Genomic DNA, 8,158 nt, shown 5'->3' on the forward strand with positions numbered 1-8,158 from the left:
TCGCTGAGGGTGGGAGGTCATGTTGTTGCTTTAGTGTTAGAAAAGAGAGAAAATCCTCATCCTTGACTAACTGGGAAACCCATATGATGCCCTTGCTCAGCCAGTTCTTCCAAATTATAGGTTTGGTCCCAAATTTGCAAGTCTGGGTTACCCTAGGCAGGTGCTTTTGCGTGATGGCAAGGATGAAATTGGTACCTGTTAACTAGGATAGCCCAGATTTTTTGTGCAGCCACCACCATAGGCACCTTATTTCTTTCCATTGCAGAAAAAGAGTAACTGCGCAGATCTGCAGGAGGAATTGGATGCACGAATATCAATTCAGTTTCCACCCATGTGGGTGTAAGTGTGTTACCATGCAGGAACCAATTTGACATCTGTGATGTGATTAAAAACATAGTAATAACTGTAGGACTGGGAACCCCAATCCCCCTTTGGCTGTAGTGAGCTAATGTTTTTTTAAGTGGTAGGCGTGGATGTTGACCTGCACCCCACAGAAAGGCTCTAATAATAATATTCAATGTTCTAAAATAAAATGGAGGGATATATACAGGTAGGCCACTTAGAATATGCAGGAACCTAGGCAGAATATTCATTTTTATTGTATTACCCCTTCCCCACAGGCCCAGGGAGAGAGGATGCCAGTTATTTGGGGTTACTTGACATTTCTGTTTTACCCCTCAGACTAAAGACACCTCTACACTGCAGCTGGGAGCAAGTCTCCTGGGCCAGGTAGACAGACACATGCCACAGTGGGGCTGGAGCTGGTGTGCTAAAAATAGCAGTGTGGACGTTCTGGTGTGGGCGGAATCTCAGGCACTGAAGCCTACTCACCCCCTAAGCTCCAGAACCTGAGCCCAAACGTCCATTTTGCTATTTTTGGCACAATAATTTGAGCCCCCCTAGCATGAGTGTGTCTGCCTGGGCTGGGAGGCTTGCTCCCAGCTACAGTTTAGACATACCCTAAGTGTCTGAGCTGAAGAATACAGTGAAAAAAACCAAAGCAACTGGCTTGTGAAAATTTAGGAAGCCAACTGGCTGCCCCTGTCTGACTGATAGAACCAAAGTAGGAATAACCATTCATGTGGGTTGGTGGAACCAAGTAAAAAGAATTTAGAGGTCAACTGGGTTTATTTCATTATCTATATTTTAAGACTAGTTGCAATCAGTACTTTACTTTCTTAGAGAATCTAAAGCAGCAGATTTCTGTCTTTCAATAGTGCCTAAAAACAGCTGTTTTAGCTGTTCATTTTAAGAAAGTGATTTATGTTGCAAAAGATGAGCTAGGATTAAAAGAAATCAGATGTGCGTATTTGGTATGCAATATTTTTGTATTACAAATAGCTCCATTCTAACCCACATTAACCCCATGATATGTGAATTTTGCCAACTCCCGCTGTGTCTTTTAAATCAAACCCAGTAAATCACTATGAGTGTTCTAATTTCTAAACAAACTAGTCTTCCAGTAGAAGTACTTTAACACTGCACTGCAAATTAGACAACCTAAGATAAATGGAGCATCTTTGTTAATTATGTAATTTAATTGATCAAAACTACCAGACAGTATTTTATTTATAGACATTTTGAGCAGTATCCTGTTTTATACTGTTAAATAGCATTTATTTGGCCATTAAGATATATATTATTATGCAGCCAATGTAATTTCTTTTGTTTTTGTCCAGTTGCTGTAACATGAAATCTCACTTGAATAGAACAAGTTCATTTAGATTTTTCTCCTATATTTTACATTGCTTAGATGGACACACAGTGCTTTCCATCTTTACTTTACTGATGAAGGAGCAATTTACTTGAACCACATTGAGAATAAGATGGGAAAACAGCATATAAGAGTGTGTGTGTGTGTGTGTGTATTTGTACGATGGCCCTTACTGTTTGTATGTAATTAATTTTGCATGCCAGTAGGTAGCAGTGCTGAGCAAAAGCAACAACAGAAAGCTGCCAGTCAGTGATTATAATTTATTATTCATTTCTGTTATAGGTGGGGTGTGCAGACAGTTACAGTAATAATTACCAAGACTAGAGTGTTTCCTAGGCAACCAGTTTTTTTCTTCATTCATGCTGTTGCAGGGAGTATGCCTGTAAAGCATGACATTGCTGTATTCTGAGGTTTGTTGCCCTCCTGCTGCTCCAGGTTTGAGGTTAGTTACAGCATCATAAGGTGCTCTCAAGCATAGAAAGCTCAGGCTGGGATTAAAGCATGCAGTGAACACTATCACCGGGTCTTTCCTTCTGCTCTTTCCCTTTTAAGTAACCAGGTTATAAAAATGCAAATGCCATTTTGGGGTTGTTATAGCTAATATGGGGAAGGATCCCTTTAACTTGTAAAACATTAAAATAAGCAAAACAAAACAGAGTTGTTCTTTATATGTTACGAGAATGTCATTCAAATAAAATTAGCAAAAAGGGACTTTCAGCTTGATCAAACCTCCAATGTTTAGCATTATAAATCAATGGGAACTGCTCCACATAGCTAATCATAGGTGGTGTTTGTTGTTTATCCTGCTTTATGATAATGGTTCATAAAGAGGAAGGTAATGTATTCTTCCTGCAGGAACAGGATTAATCCTTGATGTGGTAACAGAGTAATAGAAACCACATCTATTATCCAAGATCTATAAATGAATCATATTATCCTACATTTTTAGGCTTACTAAGCTTTCATTTTAAGAAACTCACTTCAAGTGTTGTGCAATGATGAAAAGTAGTGTTGGTCTGTCTCTGCTGTGCGAAGCAGAGGGAATTCACGATGCAATCTAGCATAGAGATGTGGACTTTTTACTCATTACATTTTTGAAGTAAGATGCTGAGGCATGCTTACATCTAGAGAGATTGTGTTCTATTTGTGATACGCTAATGTTAGAAGCACAGAGTATATGCTGTTGGAGGCTCCCTGCCTTAACACAAAATATCCTTTGGAGGATTTTAGATTGTCATCTTGCTCTTGCATGTGGATCTCTTTAATGGTGCTGTAGACTTTCTGGTATAAAAGCTAGTGGAACTTTGTTTTTAGCTATATAAATCCCTGTGATAGCACCGTTAAAGTACTTGGCAATGAAAAATTCTATAGACAAGGTGAGATGTACACGATCCTAGCTCTCTGGAGTTGTGCCCTGATTCCCACCCAGTGCAAACTAAGCACCTGATCCTGTGACCTCTTCTCATGTGAGCAGTCCCTCTGAGGTAAAGAGCTACTCACAGGAGTTAGGGTGGCAGGACTGAGCCCTTCGTAGTTTACAGGGGAAAGTAAGAATCTGTTTCTGCTCCCATTGAAGGCAGTGGCAAACCTCATATTAAGTTCAACGGGCACAGGGCCAGACCAGTAGTATACAGAACCTTTTACACATACTAGCAGAACTTTTACTAGCCAACTGTTACTGAATTTTCTGGACTAAATACAGTTTGGCAGCAGTAGATACTGAATCAATTCTGCTCCCATTTATACTGGAGCGACTGAGAGCAGAATGTATTTATTTCACTTTGTACATATGCACCCTTCCCTTGTTCTGGTTGCACAGGCAGCTACTATAAAACAGAAATCAAAATTAACAATTAGAACCAGAGCATGGGACCAAAGATCAACCCTTCCAACTTCTCAAAACCCACTACAACCAGGATTCCACATCAGGATGTACCTGCTATCCTCTCCCATCAGCTTATCCAGGTCCCTGCCAGGTACCCAGGAAAGGCCTGGGAGAACAGATATGCCTCAGAGCATGATGTAAAGAAGAATAAATTTGGGCTTTGGACAACTGAATAGGAAGAAAATTCCATAGCCAAGGAATGCCCTGCCTCTGGCCCATCTTGTTGACAGTGCCCTGCCTCTGGCCCCTCTTGTGTCAGCTTGAACACCTGAGATGACCTCAGTTGCCATGGTATCACACAAGGAATGAGGCATTCTGTGACTTAACCTGCACCCAGACTCCCTGGCTTTATAGTTCAAAATCAACAGCTCAACTTCCCAAGAGTAAACAGGACACGAGTGCAGACCATGGGCGTCACAAGCTCCTTTTTGGAAGCATCACTTCACAAGTGCAGCACTTGACTTTATTGAGTGGCCTTAACTTGTAGCCCATGTAAAGTATGTTGTGATAATCCAATCTCAAGGTGGCCAAGGCCCGCATCTGAAAGAAAAGTTTCAACTTCTGTGTCCAAGTGCAAATAATAAGCACTCTTGGACTGTTGCTGCTAGTTGGCTGTTCTGGCAGGGTGTGAACCTGAGCAATAAAACATGGAGTGATGCCCCTAATGGAGGGGGCCAGTATCAACTCCGCCATTTTGTCCATTTGATTTCCCCCAATCTCCAGTGCCAACATAACATCAGTCTTATTAGGGTTGAGTTCCCGTGAGTTCAGTCCACCTGAATCCATGCCTTTATCCCAGTGAGATCCGTACCATCCAAGTCCAATTATACTCCCCAGTTGGAGCCAATTAAATTGGACCCATCAGCTTCATGCCATCATGGTCCTGCATATTCCTTAAGTTTACCAAAAAGGAAGATGTCATGGGTGACTTGCACAATGCATTTTAATTTCTATCACAGCAAATTTACAGTTCTTTCAGATTTGAATTTAAGTTTAAACAAGGCTTCAGGTTACCTCAAAATAGCTTAGTACTTATTTTAAGAACTGGAGTAATACCCACAGTGTCATTTCTGCCTTGCAAAAAGGTTTTTCCCCAACTATTCTGAGAAAAACAGCTAACAGTTCAACAGCTTAAATACAAGTGAATGGATCTCCTGAGATTAATCTGTCTGGTGTTCCTCAGGTAAAGACTTCTGCACAATTTAACAAAGGAAATAATTTTCCTATTTTTATAATGCATGTCTTTCTGTAGTATAAATTACTAAAACCACGCTGCTTATCTGCAGTAATGTTATAGATTTAGATAATTTACTGTGTATCACGTTATCAGTTCATTAAAGAGATGCAATAAAGTCATTATTTACAAAGAAACAGCAACCCTTGCAATATCTTGTCAGGGAAATTGGCTGACGCAAGAACATCATATTTAAGTCTAAATTCAGAATAGCCCTTAAAAAATTTCATCTGCTTCCTCGAGCTTTCTGGAGGGAGCTGTCATTCTTGGATCCCCTCATCTTCAGAGGAGGAAGTCCCAGACCTTTTTTGTAATCACAAAAGTTCTGTGAAACCCAGGTTAGTGTGGGAAAAAATGTATTAAGGGACCAATTCTGCACTTCCTGCCAGATGCTTATCACTCTCAAGACCCAGTGAAGTCAATGGAAGCTCAGGGTGCTCAGCATCTTGCAGAGTTGGGTTCTTGATGGCTTTCTGTATGTAAAGGTTTTGAAGAAAAAAATCTTAAGGAAGGTTAAGCATTTCCTGTCCCCCTTACCTCCCCCTCTTTGCTTTTGCCTAAAGATTACTCTGCATCCTAGACAAAGGAAATATTTAAACTGTTAAATCTGAACAAAGATACAGTCTGCGTATGACTTCTCTGAAGCCCTATAAAAATTCTTTAAAATTGCCTATTCACTCAAATTTACTGAGTGTAGCAAAAATGTCAAAGGCATAAAGTCAGAGAAGATTGAATAAAATAATGCAGAAAGACAGATTAGTCATGCACAGACCCACACAGCCTTTCACAGCACACAATACCACTTTTTATTACCGCTCTATCTTTACAAAGACTATGTTCAATACATAGAGGATGATACATGGTCAGTCATGTAATCTGCCTTTGATTCCAAGACTCATTTATCTGGGCCCTTTTCACAAAGACATTGATGAGAGATTTCAGTGTTTTCAGTGCATTGTTTTATTTATCATATATAATGGCTGGTGGAAAAAAATAGGAATTATGTCACAGCTACCACATAAAGGAGTTACATAAAAGACTGTGACAAAGTTTGGTAAAACACATAACAGCTAGACGTATAAATTCTCGTTCCCTATGTCCCTGTCCCCCCAAAAGCTTTGAGTATTGATAGCTATCAAAAGTTATTGAAAAACAATGTTTCCTAACTTGTTTACATGCTTCTGCAAATCTTTATAAAGCTGTCTGAAAATTGTTATTTTGTCCCCGTTTTAAATTTGAGCAATATTTTAATTGTTATTTTTAGAGATGCAGATTTATTATTTATACATGCACAAAAGAAAAGAGACTATTTGTCAGTCACAGTTTTGTATCTTGCAAATTTAATAAAGAACAGCCCTTAAGATAGAATTTCTTAGCGTGCCAGGATTGACAAAAGCCAGCTAATGCAGAAATGTCAACAGCAAACCTCATCAGCAGCACTGCAATGCCTTGCAATCAAGAGAAAAGCCAGAACTTTACCTAAACATTAATATAGAGTATCTAAATAGCTATACATATGTGTGCATGGAGGAATTAGTAGGGAGCCTTGAAATGCATGAGGAAAAAGAGAAGAGCCCATTGGCTAGCTACTGCTAGATTTTCTGTGAGCAAATGCCACTTTGTTGAGATTGCTGTGAAATGTAAAGGAACTTTGAGAGAGAGTGTCAGAGGAGGGAAAGGAAATAGTGATTGACATTTATTTTACAAGACACTGGTCCAAATCTTGCTCTCAGATACACATGTGTAAATTTGGAGTAACTTCACTGACTTAGTTGGAATTATTCCAGATTTACATCTGAATGACTGAGAGATGATGTGCTCCATTGAATGGACATGCCACATATTCTAAATAAGCTTGTTTTCTTGTTTACAGTAAATGCTGAATGCTGATTATATTAACCTCTCCCCACCTAAAATATGACAATTTTGCCTTGCACGAGGCCCAGTGAAAACAGAATTCCCTGGCAGCTGAAAAGGTTGCAAAAATACCTATGGGTCATATTCTGGTCTGTGGAAATCCAGAGTGACTTCACTGGTGTCAATGCACTTGCTCTGAATTTATGAGGCTATGAAATCAGAATATGAGCCCTATGCCTAGGCAACCTTACCTGAGTAAAAAAGAACCATGTTTTATTACTTGCCAGACCATTTGCTAAAGAGTACACTTAAACTGGGCTCTTCCTCGAGTCCGGGTGACCAGCTTTTTGAAAAAGTTTACCAGTATTCTTGTCGAAAAGAAGGCTCTTCATGTAAAGAAAGCAAACATGATTAGATACAAAGGAAGGGCTGCTGAGAGCCAGAGTTGATATGGAGCGGTGCAAAGGAGTTTGGGTGTTACATGCAAATATTGATCATGGTGTTATAGTGCTTCAGGCCTTGAGGACAGAGTCTTAAATAATGGTCTGAAACGGGAATTAACTATAATTCCACCAATCTGAGACTCAGCGGGAGCAGACAGAATGACTGAATTTGGAAATTACACAGATGCACTGTATATCCAAATCCTAGTTCTTCTATAGGGTTGACAAAGCTGAATCAGTAAGGTATCCTTGACATATATAGCAGTTTCTAGTCAGGACAAAACATTAACGCACAATTAAAGCTGAGATATATGATTTAATAGAGAGAGACTTCATGGCTAAAGAAAAATCTCTTGGGGGAGGGGAACATAGAGGGAATGTCAGTGAAATGTTGATGATTTTGCTGGACTCAGGAGACAAACATCTCTAAACACTGTTGTGCTGAGCTGAAGTCTTAGAGATTTGAGTGGAAAGTATTTAAACAGCATACGAAAGAAAACTGAATGGGGAAGAAACACTTTCAGATAGGAGAGTCAATTAGAATCAAGCCCAACACGGTAGTTTTCTTATTTCTCTACGTGAGGTGTCACAGATTCTACCAGTTTGAGGTCTCCGAGAAGGTTTGTTTGGCAGTGAGTGCAGACTATGGAGAGTCTCTGATGTTTGCCAACTCCCCAAGAAGGTGACAGCATCACTGTGTTCTGGTTCTGGAGAGTTCATGCACTAGAGTGTGGCCAATAAAACGTGCAGTGTTAACCACAAATCTTCAGAAACCATAAGTCAGGCCCCCCAAAATCAGGAGATTGGCATAAAATGATTAGATTTAATAAATAGCTTTGGGGTTCTTTTTCCTTTGCCTTCTGGTCTCTGAACGTTAAGGAAGCACCCAGGACACACACTCAATCTTTTCTCCAAAACTATGAAGGCTAAAAATTTCCTTATTTTTATATCTATTTTTATCTATAAAGTTGAGATTCTCCAGGAGACAGGACTGTACGTAAAACGCATAATGCTGTGAGACATGT

This window comes from Chelonia mydas, chromosome 12, assembly GCF_015237465.2.
Source record: "Chelonia mydas isolate rCheMyd1 chromosome 12, rCheMyd1.pri.v2, whole genome shotgun sequence".
NCBI lineage: Eukaryota > Metazoa > Chordata > Testudines > Cheloniidae > Chelonia > Chelonia mydas.